The 14684-nt window shown below is 49.7% G+C and overlaps 1 long non-coding RNA gene across 1 annotated transcript; it reads left to right on the forward strand.

The window, feature by feature from the left end:
• Positions 1-233: 233 nt before the first annotated feature.
• On the forward strand, positions 234-5076 carry LOC123288786 (uncharacterized). The gene is made up of 3 exons (XR_011506063.1): positions 234-513; positions 3589-3673; positions 4602-5076. It is a non-coding gene; the product is annotated as an uncharacterized lncRNA (long non-coding RNA).
• Positions 5077-14684: the final 9608 nt, after the last annotated feature.

A 14684-nucleotide genomic window follows, 5' to 3' on the forward strand; every position in this document is an offset into this window, starting at 1 on the left:
GGTCCCATAAAGGAAGTTAAGATAGAGGTTTATCATAACCATTTGAAAACCAGTTGGTCTCCGGAGATGGCCAGAGCCGCAGGCGCCCGGGTCGGGCGAGGTGGCCGAGCGGCCAGGGCGAGGTCGGGCGGCAGGCGCACAGCCCCCTGGCGTTCTGGCTCCCGTGGGGTGGGCGAGGCTGACCCTGAGCGGCCCCCGCAGCTCCTTCCTCCGCCCCGCAGACGCAGTTGCGTCCCTTTTCTCAGCTCCGCGAATCGTAGCTGGGGGCCCAGCTCCGCGAGCCACAGGTCACGAAAGCCCAGGGCAGCGGCGCGAGCCCGGGGCGGATGGGCCTCTGAGCGGCGAGTTCGCAGACTGAGGACGGATGGAGGCCTCAGGGGCCCCCTGGCCGTTTCGGGGCCGCAGGGAGCCGGTTCGCTGCACCCCGGGGAGGCACAGGTCTCCATGCCAGGGCTGGGGCCGCAGAAAGGGACCCGATCGCTGGAGCTTGAAGCGCCGGCGGACGCGGTGCCGGTGGGTGGCGGTCTCGGTTTGGCCTGTCGCGGGCTCCTGCCGAGGCCCGCGAGCGGGGGGCCGGGGCCGCGAGGTGGCTGCGTAGGGGGCTCCGCGGGCCCGGGAGTGTCGTTGGAGCCGCGCCCCGGGCGGTCTTGGGCTGAGTAATCGGAGAAATTGCTCTGAAATCGCGTCGGCTGCCCCGGCTGAAAGGCCCGGTAATCAGCCCCTGGCATGTGTGCAAATGCTGATTTTTCGGGTGTTACTTAATCCACGCCGGCGGTGGAAAGCCTCGGTTGGTGACAGGCCCACCTTCCGCCACCGGGCTTCTTCCGGTCTGGGCTGGGGAGCGGACCCTGAGCCCCCCGGGGCGGGTCGGTGGCCGGGTGAGGGTGCGCGTCTGATGTTGGGGCTTCTTTTTAGCCCAAGGATTGGCCACTGAGAGAAGATCGTGAAAACGAAGCTGTTGCCAGTCTTGTCTGTCGCCCTAATTGGGGCTCTTGTCCCAGTGTCCCGGGTAGAAAGGAGCCATTTCCTCTGCACCTCTTGCTAACTTGCTCTTTCAAGGGGAGGAAATGTTGGTAGAGGGGAGAGAACCGTGATGCTTTCTTTACACACAGTGCAGGATGTGACCAAGGCTGTCTTGGTGAAGGTGCTAGGGCAGCAATATTGAGTTGTGCCAGAAACAGTCAGAATCTTCTGCGGAAGGCCATCAGGTCAGCAAAGCACTCACAAAGGAGGAACCAGACTGTAGGCTTAGCGGTGAGAGAAGTGACCTTTGCTAGCTGTCAGGGTGGACGCCTTTTCCTGGGAGAATGCAGGACCAGAAGCTGTGCCCCACAGATGGAGGGTCCATCTTTTGCAAAGGTAGGAAGAGAGAAGCTCGTGCACACCCCCTCACGCTGGCCAGCCCCAAATTCCCTCCACCGCCCTCCATGCCCTATTCCGTTTGACTCATGTAGATACTGGCACTGAGTGATTTTAAAAATCAAAATATTCAGGGGGAAAGAAAGTGAAAATTCCAACTACCCCACCCCTTAAAGCTCAGAAAGGAAAATAATCCATTAACTCATGACACTCCCCCTCCAAAGGAGTGAGAATTTAGATTTACAGGACTTCTTGGCTGTAGGTGCGAATCATAAAGGGCAACCTCTCTTTTCAGATCGGCGAGTATTTTATTTTGTGGCCTTTTCAGTACTTCCTACCAAGAACAAATCCGCAGAGGATGTGGAGGGACCACAGCTGGTTTTAGTCAGTTAGTGGAGATGAACTGCAAGGTTTGCCCTGAAAAGCAATGACATTAAGATTCAGATTTTACTTTTTATTCACAGTCGGTGTAGCCACAAAGCTTGAGGAAAGAACAGGACTATCCCAGAGCCCCATGCTCACATATCCGGGGCAATAGTGAAAACAAGGCTTTAGTTTAATAGGATTTCTTAGGAGAGGCTGACTTTGCCTTATAAATTGTCACTTGTGATGTTTGTTTTCTTTTGTCCTTATCCATCCTGTACAACTGACCAAAACTTACACCGGAGAGACTCCTCACACAGTTTGTTTCTGAGAGACTGCTATTTGCTTAGCACTGTCCTAGCGATAATGAAGGGCAAGCAAGAAAGAGATGTTTCCTGCCCTCTTGGAGATTTGCTTGGGGAGAAAAGATTTAGAAAACTTGGTATATTCGTATCCATTAAGGAGTGGGAAGGGCCTTGATGGTGTTGCTAAGGGAGCAGAGTGAGGAAGGCACCGGCTTCTTGGCAGCATGGGTAGAGCATGAGGAACAGGCACAGGTCACGGGAATCTCTTCCGGGTCACCCACATGGTTGTCAGGGCTCATCAGAGAGCAAAATTGATGCCAGGCCTGGGAAGCCAGCAGCTAGGGGAGGCCTGGCTCAGCTTTGGGCTTCTCTTCCTGCCCCTTCTGCTCCTGCGGTGGGCACCAGGAAGCCACGGAAGGGCAAGTCTGGAAGGCATGGTGGGTGTGTGTGTGTATAAGGGTGCGCTGGGCGAGAGAAAGTCCAAACACACTGTCTGCTCATTCCCTCCCCCTGGTGAGGTTGGAGAGCCCCATTTTCTGGCTGTTGACCCAGAGCTACTTGCCTTGCTGTTTGCACCACTGTGATGCCCAAACGTAACCTCGGGAAAATAACTGGATTATGAGCTGAAGAATCATGTGGCTCTTTTTCCTGCTAGGATCTCAGCAGCTGTTCTAGGGCGAACATCGCCCAACAAGACTGCTACCATCACAGGAGGAATCTCAAGGTTTGATTGCCTGCGAGTGTTTTACAGACAGTACTTGAAATTTTGTACGTGATTAGAAAGAATAACGGCGCTGCATTTCTAATCATTTTTGAGACCACTTTTACGTGATTGGTGTTTGGAAGCAAAATAATTCTTTCTGCTTGAGAAGAATGTTTGATTCTGTTACTCCACATGCATTTGGCAGACTTAAAAACAAATCTGGACACAGCTGCTATTTTGGCTCTACCTGCATCCCCCCCAAAACACACGCTTTCTTTGGTTTGAGTTTTCAGACCACACACACGCAGACCTGAGGGTTACAGAAGTGACAGAGTCTTATCAGTTCTATAGCTGACGGAAGGCTTGCTCTCTGACCGCCTGCCCCTTCACAGTATCGCACTGTGGGAAGACGTTCCCCTCCCTTAATACTGTGGGATGTGCTAGGACGACTCTCTGTGCCCATCTGCTTTGCCGTTTAAAACATAGCTAGTTTAAGTCCAGGGGGTCTGAAGCCTGCTTTCTTCAGATATTGCACAAGGTCTCTAACCGTAATCATCTATAATGAGCCTGTGGCCTCAAATCTGCCCAGCCGAGGTGCCGGTGGGCCTGGGGCCCAGGCCGGGGTCAGCTGCCCCGCTGTTGGGGCAGTTCCACCATGGGGAGCCCTGCAGGTGAGATACAGCCGCACCCTACATTCACCTCCCTGTCTCCCTGTCCCCATCAGAAGGCCAAAAGCCCTGCCTGCCCCTAAAATACCTGAAACAAAGTACACATTTTAAAACTTTTGTCAACCTGTGAACAGTTGAATTTTTGCCCGTTAATGAAATTGAGCACTCAACTTTCATTTCTTCCGTGTAGGTTCTTCCGTGTCTGTTCGCTGAAACTTTGCCCACCACACAGAGCATATGGCGATCAACTTCTTCTCTTTTGGGAAACCACCTATGTGAGTTTTCAAGGATGACCAGGGAGACTAGGATTCAGTTTCTATGCAGTCAGTGAAGCCCCAACTGGTAGAGGCCATGCTCCCGGCAGAGCAGTGGATGGGGAGAGGCAGGGAGAGGGCTGGGCAGATGATCCAGAAATTCTAGCTTCTGATGTTTTTAGCAGGTTCTGGCCATAATCGCTTCATCTGGTAGGTCTTCAGATTTGTTACAGATCATAGATGTTAGATGAGAAAGAACAGAAGGACTCCTTTATTTTTTTAAAGTAACTTAAAAAGAAAAAATTATCCTACAAGTAATGATTTTTGATTCTAGCAAAACAATGATTATACATTCATAAGACATAACATTATAATTATTCCTAATGCATATATGCTTATTTTTTTCCTATCTGTATTTCTTCCATCTAGATACCTAGATAAAATATAAAATCAAAGTCGGCAGTTACCATTTATCATATTATTCATATATACTTATTTTTTTCCCTTAAAATGTACAGAATTTTTATTCTATGGGCTTTTTCTTAGGCATGAAACTCCTTTTAGATTCTGAAAAACACTTTCAGTGGTTTCTTTGGCTGAGTTAGCTTTGCCCATTTTACTAACTGCGCTTTTATGCATTTATTTATTTTTGTGATTTATAAAAATGTCCTCATCATTTTAATAGTCACCCCTGGGTGCATGGGCAATGGTTTAGAAAACTTCCAAAATATGGTAATATCACTGTAGCAAAACACCATTACAGCAACAAAAAACACAAACCCACTGAACACAAGCCCAGAACAACATTCCTCCAAGTATCTGGGGAAAATAAACCAAAAAGAGCTATCTTTCATCATGCCTGAAAGGTCAGCTAGCCAGGGCTCTCAGGAGGATGTGAGGAATGGGGAGGAGGCCCCTTATGGAAGCCCCTTTGCTTGCGGTTCCCTAGACGTGCACTCCAGAGCGGGGCGTGGAGACTGGTCTCATTCCAGGAGACGGATGGAAGGGATGAAGCGACGCGGAGCCTGTACCAGCTCACGTGGACATCTGACTGCACAGAGGAGTAGGCACATGTGGCCCAGTGAAGCTGGTAACCACCCTCGTCCAACAGGCTAAAGGCAGAGAGTTTTTTTAGTCATTGTTATTTGTAAAGGGCCGAAGGATAAATTGATGTGTAATGTTGCAGCATCGCAATACAGATATGGATTTTTGCCCCAGCTGTGATTTTTACTATCTTGGACAAGTCACATAGCTTTTCTTGAATCATGCGTATTTTTCCCACTAAAATCAGAGACAACAATGGCTGCCTCACTGATATGATATGAGATATGATATGAGAATTAAATGAAATAACGTGTATGAAATCACTGATGTATGTTGAAAGTCCTCTATAATGCTCTATAAATGGCTACATTTCTAACTGGAGTTTTTCTGGAGTGTAAATTGTCAGAAAGAATTGCCTGGACTTGCTCTGTGTGCGCACAGCCTTTGCCAACTGTGACTCGGCTCTGAGCAAATGCCTGAAGTACCTGGGGAAGGGAAGATAGCCTGTTCCAGGGGTGGGCCCCCCCCATGTTGTACCCCATCTGCCAGCACGGGGCGTGCAGATAAAAACTTCATCACTGAGGAGGGCGACAGGGGTTCTGTCAGAGCCTGGAGTGAGAGAAGGTCTAAGGGGCAGGAGGAGAGGGTGGCAACGACGCAGGTGCGTTCAGTTGCCCTCTGCCAGCAGTGTGGCAAGGAGGATGGAGCACAGGGCCCTGGGGCTCGCCACCTTCCCTGGGCTCCTCTTCCCTGCGGCCCTGGCCTCCCTCTCAGGGCCTGAGGCCCGCACCTGCAGGACGGGGAGAGTGGCAGCACCTGCCCACGACACTGCAGTGAAGACTAACCGGGTGAGGGCTTGCCAAGGGCTTAGACCTGCGCTCGGTGTGCTGGGTACTGGGACTTTCGGGCAACGGAGACTTGGGCTAAAGCGCGTGACTGAGCGAGTTGCTTGAGTCTCCTTTACCACTTCCTGACTGGAGGAGCTTGGGAAGTTCCTGCGCCTCTGTGCCTCAGTTTCTTCACCTGTAAAACGGGGATGGTAATCATACCTCCTCCTAGGGTGGTGGTGGTTATGATTAAATGAGTTAGTAAATGTCAAACACTTAAAATAGTATCTGGCAGGTAGTACATATTTGCTGAGATTATTATTATTGCTGTTGTTTTATTATTGTTATTGAAGGCAAGCTGCCCCCTCCCCTCTCCCTCCAGCTCAATAAATGGAGGGGATCGCACAGCCAAGCTGAAAGAGAAGACTGTGCATCACCGGAGATCTCTCTCTGGCTCGCATCAGTACCACTGGTGATGCCGACGCCCTCCCGAGGGCAGTCTCCGTGGAGGGCTGCATTCACCCCTCCCGGCAGGGCAGCCCGTATCACACCCGGCTCCACCTAGACGTGGTCTCCGTTTTCCACTTGTGATTTGTCACCACCTTCAGCTCTTCCACTTGTGTTTTTCCTCTTCCTTCTGGGTTCTTGAGTGTGACCAAGGGTTCTTCTGCATCCTGTAGACCTGCAGGGGCTCTTGCCCTCATGGGACCGGGGCTGCGACTGGTCTGGATCAGTAGGTGGGTGATAGATTCAGTAGACAGTGCTTGATTTCTGATTTTTACAAAACCAACAGGAAATGAAAAATGGAGCATCAGAAAAAATTAAATGCCCTGCTGGTTTTTAATTAATTCAATAATCTCATTCTTCATGCTACTGTAGACCCAGAATGATCCCACCGTTATTTTAAGAGATGGGGAACGCCTTGCCCAAACATTGCAGGACTCTAACACAGGAAACACTGCAGCATCCTCCCAACACCCCTTTCCTTTTGGGGGTGGACTTGAACTCTGCAGAGGAACGAGCGTCATTGGCATGCCTGCCTGATTAGCAGCCTGAGGCTCAGACAAGGGCCTCTGGCAGGCCTTCCTGATGGACGCAGCAGAGTGGGTTGGACATGCCATTTTAGACTAAGTGCTGAGTCTCTAAACTGAGTAGTTTAGCTCATACCCTCCACGTAGACTTGCTATTGACGTTTATTCACTGAGAGTGTTGCTGCCAACACAAGTTTTGAGTAGACTGTGGTATAAACAGATTTACTCTTTACACATTCTAATCAGCGCAGAAGGACTGTTTTTATTGAAACCGTACCCCAGCCCGAGCTTCTCCATGTGCAGGTACACGTGTACGGAGTTTAAGCTGTGCTTACGGTCGGTGAATGTTCTGATTATGGGGCTGTGTATGTTCAGAGAGGAAAATTAAATCAGCAAACAGGGGAGCCAGGAGGCCCATCCACTCCGGTTTGGGTTCTTTATGGCTAGGGGCTTTGGGAAATCCATACCGTGAAAAGGTGGGTGACAATCCATGCAGACGTTTGTCTCCTGGCTGATTTACAACGTTAGCTACAGATCTTTTTCTCCTTCGTAAGGTAGAGAGTGAGTCCTATTGCGAGCTGCATCCTGACACATCACAGAGCAATTTCCAACTAGTGGCTCTTCTGGATAATGCCCTGCGCCTCATTTTTCACGTTAGAAGGTGTAAATGCTATGGTAACAAGGGATGACACTGTGCCCCCCAGCCCAGGCCCATGCTGCTGTCACGATGATGGCATGAGCAGGTCGCTCTGCACTGAGCAGGGCCATGCTTCTCTGGAACTTACCGAAGGAGCCGTTTAGATGTCTTTCCCAGCATCACTAAAGGACGCAGGCCTGGCGGCAGTGGCCCAGGTACTAAAGGGTTTTGAAAGTAGCTGCCGCTGCTGCTGTATAGTTAGGAGGATTGTCGTTTGCAAAAATGGGCAAAATATGCCCTCCAAGGATGTGTAGAACCTAATCTGGCCAGATCTACCCAACCACAGTAATTTTGCTGCTGTGGGCAAAACGCCTTCCCGGTGTAGGTTTGAGCTGACAGATTACTGAGGGAAATTTTTGTCTTGCCCACTCTCCCAGATTATTCAGCTTACTTTTGAACACAGCCCTCCAGTTAGATCGTGTGCTGTAGACCTGGCACCCTGAACTGAATAATCTCTTTGCTGACAGCTGAAAAGTAAAGGCATCTGTGGCAATCAGATGGGGTACCTCAGGTTGGTTCCAGATGTCAAGCTGATTAATGTAGGAGTCAGGGCTGCCAGCAGCCGGTCTGCCTGAGCGCGCAGATCCCCAGGAAACAACCCTGGTGGTTGTGGCATCAGTGGTAGAGACAGACGCACGGATACTGAACAGACGCCAGGCCTTCTGCATCAGCTTCGTACAACGCCCAGAGAGTTGTGGACTCCTCCAGTGTGCAAACTCCAGCACATAAAACTTTTCAGCCATTTTTCATGTTTCCTAATGCAGGGTGTTTGTTCCATTAAATTAACGTCAGTGTTTCTTTGCCGAGAAGTCCAACCCAGGAAGGCCTCTGGGGTGCGGGTGGGGAGCCCAATACAAAGTTGGGATCTTTGTGATGCTAAAACAGCCCCTTTCCATAGTTCTTTTGATTTTCCAAAGCACTGGTCGTATTTGCTTCTTTTCTTACTTGTAGCTTACATCCCTGTGAAGAAGGTTGAGGAAGCTGATCCAGGGCCATGTTTTGAATACTCTGTGGACGTAAGGTGCCACTGTTGTTCCTTATCTTCACTATGGGCCACTGCGAGGTGGATGAACGGTCTGTGGAAGGTGTTGCACAGGAACGACCAGCCCATCACCCACCGCCCCTGCTCACTCTCTTAGACCAACGTTTCTCAAAGTGTTGTCCCCGGACCAGTAGCACCAGCATTACCCGAGACCTACTGGATTAGAGCCTCTGGGAGTGCGGCCCAGCAATCTGGTCCAAGAAGCCCTTCAGGTGATTCTAATGCACATTCAGGTTTGATAACGACTGGTGAAGCCAAAAGGTCCCAGTTCAGGTTTCCTGGCCCCCAGGGCCCAGTGGACATAATGATGAAACTCCATACGCTGTTTTCAAAATGTCCTGAAACTTAGTGGAAATCATACTCTTAATGTTACTTTTTAAAAATTGCATACTTCATTACATATGGCTGATAAATGGAAGTCAGGAAAGGAAATGAATGATTAATCAATGCCATTCGGTGTTCTTTCATTCCTGCAATCCCTCATTTAGTGGTTTATTGGTTATCTGAGATGCTCTGTGCTAGATACTGGGAGATCCAAAGATGGCGGGGTCCCTGTTCTTGAGATAACTATAGGATTGCTATAAACAGATTATTGCAGTACAATATAACAAGTACTGAAAGGCAGATTTAAACAGGACTGTTGTAGAAAAAATCTTCTGAAAAACTTGGGGGAAATAATCTTCAGACTGAGCCATGTTGCTTCAAGGCTCCATGCTTGAACTTGGACAGTGGGGCTGGGAGAGGAGAGATGGGGCAGCAGGACAACTCCCAGGTGGAGACCTGCTCCCCACTCTTCGCTCCCCAACAGCCCAGCTGAGAAGCAGCAGAAACACCAGCCCACTTCTGGGTCCGGGGTCTGCCCCCCTCTTGGAAGCTCCCACCTTTTTCCTGGGCAGCAACATTTCTGCCTGTGAGAAGCCGTGAGAGAGCCTGAAACAGGCTCACAGAAGCTCTGCGTTAGTGAGGAGAACTTGAAAACAGGACCCTCAGCATGTTTTTGTAGGCCTGCCTCACCTTTTATGATGATGGGCGGTTATCTAAAAGGCACTTCTCTGTTTAACCAGGACTCGAAACCAAGTGAAGTATCAGCTGGATTCAGAGTCTGTTTGGAGAATATTTCAGTTCATTCCAGTACAATGACTTTGGAAAATATATAGGTTTAATTTCAGTTTAACTATTTCACAAGTCTTTGTCTTTTTTTAAAAAAAAAAAATCCACTAATACGGGGTTTATGTTTCAGAAAAACAATACTCTCTGGGTTAATTTGCTTTGAGATTACAGGAGATGTGTCCCCATTTGTCAGGTTCTTGTTCTAGAGCCCCAAGCCTAAGCAGATGAAGGGCCTCGCTCTCCGGTTTACTTCCTGTCTGTCTGTAATTCCCCTTCAGAATGTCTGTGTGTGCCAAGTTCACCCAGCAAAACAGACCGGGAGGCAGGCGGGGCGGGGGGGGCACGGATGTTAACACAGAGAAACGTCACTGGTAACGACCGAAACCTCTACCGAGGACATTAGCAATCGCTTTCTTCTGTGGGGGGGTGCTTCTGGTTCTAAATGAGGTGTTAGTGTTGGTGGGGTGATCACCTTGTCTGACTGAATTATGATGAGAAAACAACCCAGTTGCCTGCAGAGCCCAACACAAACCTCAGAACTGCTTAACTCATCCGTCAAACAAATTGTACTTTAGGAAATGCAGGACAGAGAAAAATGCACGAAAGAAAAGGAGATTTATTTATTTGTACAAAAAGAGAATGACAGGCGTTTGAGTGGATCCAAATAGCATTTAGGGAGAAAAAAATGTGATTCATTGCCAGCTATTAAATCTTGTTTATCCTTCTTTAAACTAACCAGAAACACGTTTTGGAAACACGCTCATTAACAGTTTAAGCATTGAAAGCATCCTGTTGGAGCTGCGTCTGCCTTCCCTGCCCTCCGAGGGGCAGACAAGGGGGTGAAGCAGGAGAGCACTGTTTCAAGAGTCCTGGGCAAGGGATGAATTTCCAGTCCTGCTTACGATGCTCACCCTCGGACCCTGGGAGAATTCCTTTGGTGTCCTCAGAGAGGGATGCCCGCCTCACGGCAGTGGCAAGGAGGTCCGTGTTTATAGGGTGGTTTCCAATGAAAGGTCCCGAGGGATATAAAACATTTCCCCAAAAACACAGTCATTGAGGAAGTGACGTGTCCTTCCAAAAGCGCCATTTTCCCGTCAGCCGTCTTTACCACAGCATCTCCTGGACCAGCAGCTGACCTCATCAGTGCTGACCCCAGACATAGCTAGGTGACTGAAATTCTTCAGAGCACTTGACGAGGATCTGAAAAACTTGCTGAAATCCGGTACCCGGTGGGAGAACCCCCTCCAGGCTGTAGCATGCAGTGGTGGCCTCTTCCAGGCGGGCCCGCAGGGCCCGACAGAGAGCAGCCTTTCATAGCTGCTTGTACTGCCACACGCCACGCCCTCCACAGGCCCCCGCCCCCTGCACTCACTGGCTTAAATGCATTAGGATCAGTATTTGGGTCACTGATGCCCTTGTAATTAGAGGGGCTATGCCTCCCATAGACCGTAGGGATTCACTTGATTTAATTAATTACAAAAACATACACATTTCTGGAAAAAAGCCATTAGCATCTTTCTGCTTTTGAAGCCAATGATTCCACCATAAGGATTATGTAGGGTTTGTGGTCTCAGTGGTGTCTAGAGAGGGGACTCTGCTGAGTTTAAGGCCACCAAAAGGCCCGAGTGGACTCATTAGATCCCAAAAACTACTCTCCCCCCACCTCCCACCAAGCGGTCCAGGCAGAGGCAAGATCCATACAATGGTTTGCTGACTTTCAAGCCCCAGGGCACTTGGTGAGGCCAACTGCTCTTTGCCTGTGCCAGCCTCTGCCCCTCCTCATCCCTCCTAACCTTCAGCTTTTCTCTTTTGCCCAACACATTATGTTCCCTCACATATTTCTATTAACATTATAAATTCCTTGAGGACAAGAACTGTCTTATTCATTTTTGCATCCCCTCTCTTAGCAGAGCACCCACCACATAAAGTCAGGCATGGAAAAACAGTGGTTAAAACGGGTCCTCGGGCAAGTGGACGTAGGGCCTTCTGAGCTGCCGGCATCACGAACCATGTAGGCTAGGTGTGCGCAGGTGCGAGGTGCGGGTGAAGGCACACTTCCCCCCGGACAGCTGCCTTAGTACCTAGTGTTAGGAAGACTCTCCTTTTTCATTTTCATTAACTCTACAAACAATATTTCAACCGTCACCACCACCACTACAAAAAACCCAGCCTTCATCATCGTCCTGTGGGTTTCCTCAGCATCTGCGCATTGAGGGTGAGAATCCGTTTGAACTATTGCAGCAGTGCCTGTGGGATTAATTTGATGAGCAGAACATAAAATAGAGAGGCTGGAGGAAGACACACTTAGATTAGAAGACAGGTGTGCCTTTTCTTCTGGCCGGTTGACCCGGGTAGCAGTTTATAGAGGGAATGAAGAGGAAGGCACAGAGCATAATATTAGTTCAGAAATGTCCTATGTGCATTCTTCCAGAAGGTGCAGGGAGCATCACTAAGTCCCTCTTGTCTCAGAAGGAAAATTTGGGCATGAGATGGGCCAAGGCAGAGCGTTAGCAAGGGGTCCAGCCTCGTAGTTCTCTAACTCACCACAGAGTGCAATGATCAAGGGAAGAAAGACTTCGAAAAGTAAATAAAGTTTCCAGGTGCCATAGAGGGAAAATTTGTGTCACCCCAAATTCATACGTTGAATCTAATCCTCAATATTGTGGAATTTGGAGGTGGGACCCGTGGGAGGTGCTTAGGTCATGATGGAGGAGGCCCATGAATGGGATTAATGACCTTATAAGAGAGACCTAGGGAGCTCCCTCAGCCCTTCCGCCCTGTGAGGACAGCGAGAAAATGGGCGTCTGCAAAGCAGAAGAGGGTCCTCACCAGAACCCGACTGTGCTGACAGCCTGCCCTCGGACTTCCAGCCTCTGGAACTGTGAGAAATAAATTTCTGTTGTTTCTAGGCCACCCAATCTATGGTAGTTTGTTACAGCAGCCAGAACAAAGACATCAGGCTAGTACTTAAAAAAATGAAAAAAATCTTATCGACTCTTTGCATCTATTCACTCGACTACCTGACCCACGTTTTGGTGCTTCTGGGAAGAACAGCGGTGGATGCAATGTGGATGGGACCACAGGCTTGTGGGAGGACCCGAGCAGAAGGCAGGACGCAGTGGGAGCTCCGTGCAAGGGTCCTCTGACTCTGGCTTCCTTTGCCACATCACCGTCTACTTCCCCTTTCCAGGGAGGCTGCAGTCCCGACCACATTCCTGCGGGCACCAAGGGCTCACATGGCACCCTGCATGCCCAGAGCTTCATACCCAGAAGCGTGGCAGCAAGGACAGCACTGCGGTCGTTTTGCCCCACACTCCTGCACTGAGGACAAGAACGTCAAGAAGTAATGAAGTTCATGATGTGGCAATTCCACTCCTAGGTATGGGTAACCCAAGAGGACTGAAACATATCTTCACATAAAAGCTTACACACAAATGTCCACAACGGCACTATTCATAATAGCCAAAGAGTGGAAACAATCCTTATGTTTGTCGACTGAGGAATGGATCAACAAGTGTGGTATGTCCATACACTGGAATATTACTCAGCACAAGAGGGAATGAAGTACGGATGCACGCTCTAATATGGATACACCTTGGAAACATTATGCTAAGTGGAAGAAGCCAGACACAAAAGGCCACGTATTGTATGATTCCATTCAGATGAACTATCCTGAATCAGCAAATCCACAGAGACGAGACAGAAAGTAGATTTGTGGTTGCAAAGGGTTGGGGGAAGGGAGAATGGGGAGTGACTGTTAACGGGTATGGGGTTTCTTTTTGGGGTGATGGAAATGTTTTGGAATTATGTATGGTGATGGTTACTCAACACTGTGAATATACTAAAACTCACCAAATTGTACACTTTAAAATGGTGAATTTTATCTCAATAAAAAAATGCAATTACGAGTGGGCCCCATGGCTGAGTGGTCAAGTTCGTGTGCTCCGCTTCAGTGGCCTGGGGTTTCGTTGGTTCAGATCACTGGTTCGGATCCCAGGTGCAGACATGGCCCTGCTGGTCAGGCCATGCTGAGGTGGCGTCCCACATAGCAGAGGCAGAAGGACCTACAACTAGAATATACAGCTATGTATGGGGGTTTTGGGGAGAAGAAGAAGAAAAAGAGGGTTGGCAACAGAGGTTAGCTCAGGTGCCAATCTAAAAACAAAAGAAAATTTTTAAAAAATGCAATAAAAAAAAAAAGTAATGAAGTCCAATCTCGAGGAAGCAACAGCCCCCTTTCCTTCTTTCTGCCCTCCCTGAGCCAACTGGGAACCTTGTTCCAACACTTGCACACCCCAGACCTGCGTTTTGGGCCCGTCTATCGGCTCTTCCATCTCTGCTTCTGCCCTCCAGCCGCATCTCTGTTCTCCAGCGACGGTCCTTGCAGACTCGAGCAGGTCCTCAGTTCTGAAGGTTCCTCTCGGGCCTGCGCTGTGCGCTAGGGGCCTGGCTCATCTAGACAGAGTGCTGATCACTGCTCTGTCTCCGGGCGCCCCTGCTCCTGCGGAAGTGGGATTTCCCGGATGTTGGAAAGCAGTGGGGAGGCCGGTTTAAGAGACTGACCGAGAAACAAGACCTGGCAGAATGCCAGCTCAGGCAGTCTGTTCTTTTCTGCTGCTGTCATTTCTGCTGTCACGAGACAAAACCTTGGGGTGGAGAGATGCCTCCATCGTGGCAATCCTGAGGGCCCCTCATTTTGCTCCCCTTCTGCCTGCCCCCTCCTCAGCAGGTGCCACCACACGCTCCTCCTTCAGGCCGCTTGTGTGCAATCCACACATCTGTTTAGACACAAGTGTGAGGGTTTCTCAGGGCACAGACCCCATCACAGTGGCAGCTCGTGCACTCGCTGTGCCCACTCACAGAGGTCCCCTGGCTGCGATCTCACGCCCCTCCCTGCCCACCTCCTTGATCCATGACTTCCTGCCCTGCTCTCTGGGTGGACCACGTCCTTTCCTCCCTGTCACAGGTGCCTCCCTCTGGGCATTCCCGAGCCTCGCTTACCACTCACCCGTTTCAGGAACCTTTTATTCCAGAGGTGACTCTGAAGGGCAGGTAGAATGGGAAGCTTTCTATCATCCTGGTTCTGGCGAGGAGAGGGAGCTCACAGTTCAGGAGAGGCTTTTAAGCAGGCGTGCCCGGAGAGGAGACGCCACTGACGCAGTGCTGGCTCATCCCCACCAAAGTAATGTAAGCAGATTAATGAAAACGGAGGTCTGGATTTATCTTTTTTATTGACGAATAAATCCCAGAATAGTGCAGGGGGTTGAAAATATTCAAGTGA

Source organism: Equus asinus, chromosome 9 (genome assembly GCF_041296235.1).
Source record: "Equus asinus isolate D_3611 breed Donkey chromosome 9, EquAss-T2T_v2, whole genome shotgun sequence".
Lineage (NCBI taxonomy): Eukaryota > Metazoa > Chordata > Mammalia > Perissodactyla > Equidae > Equus > Equus asinus.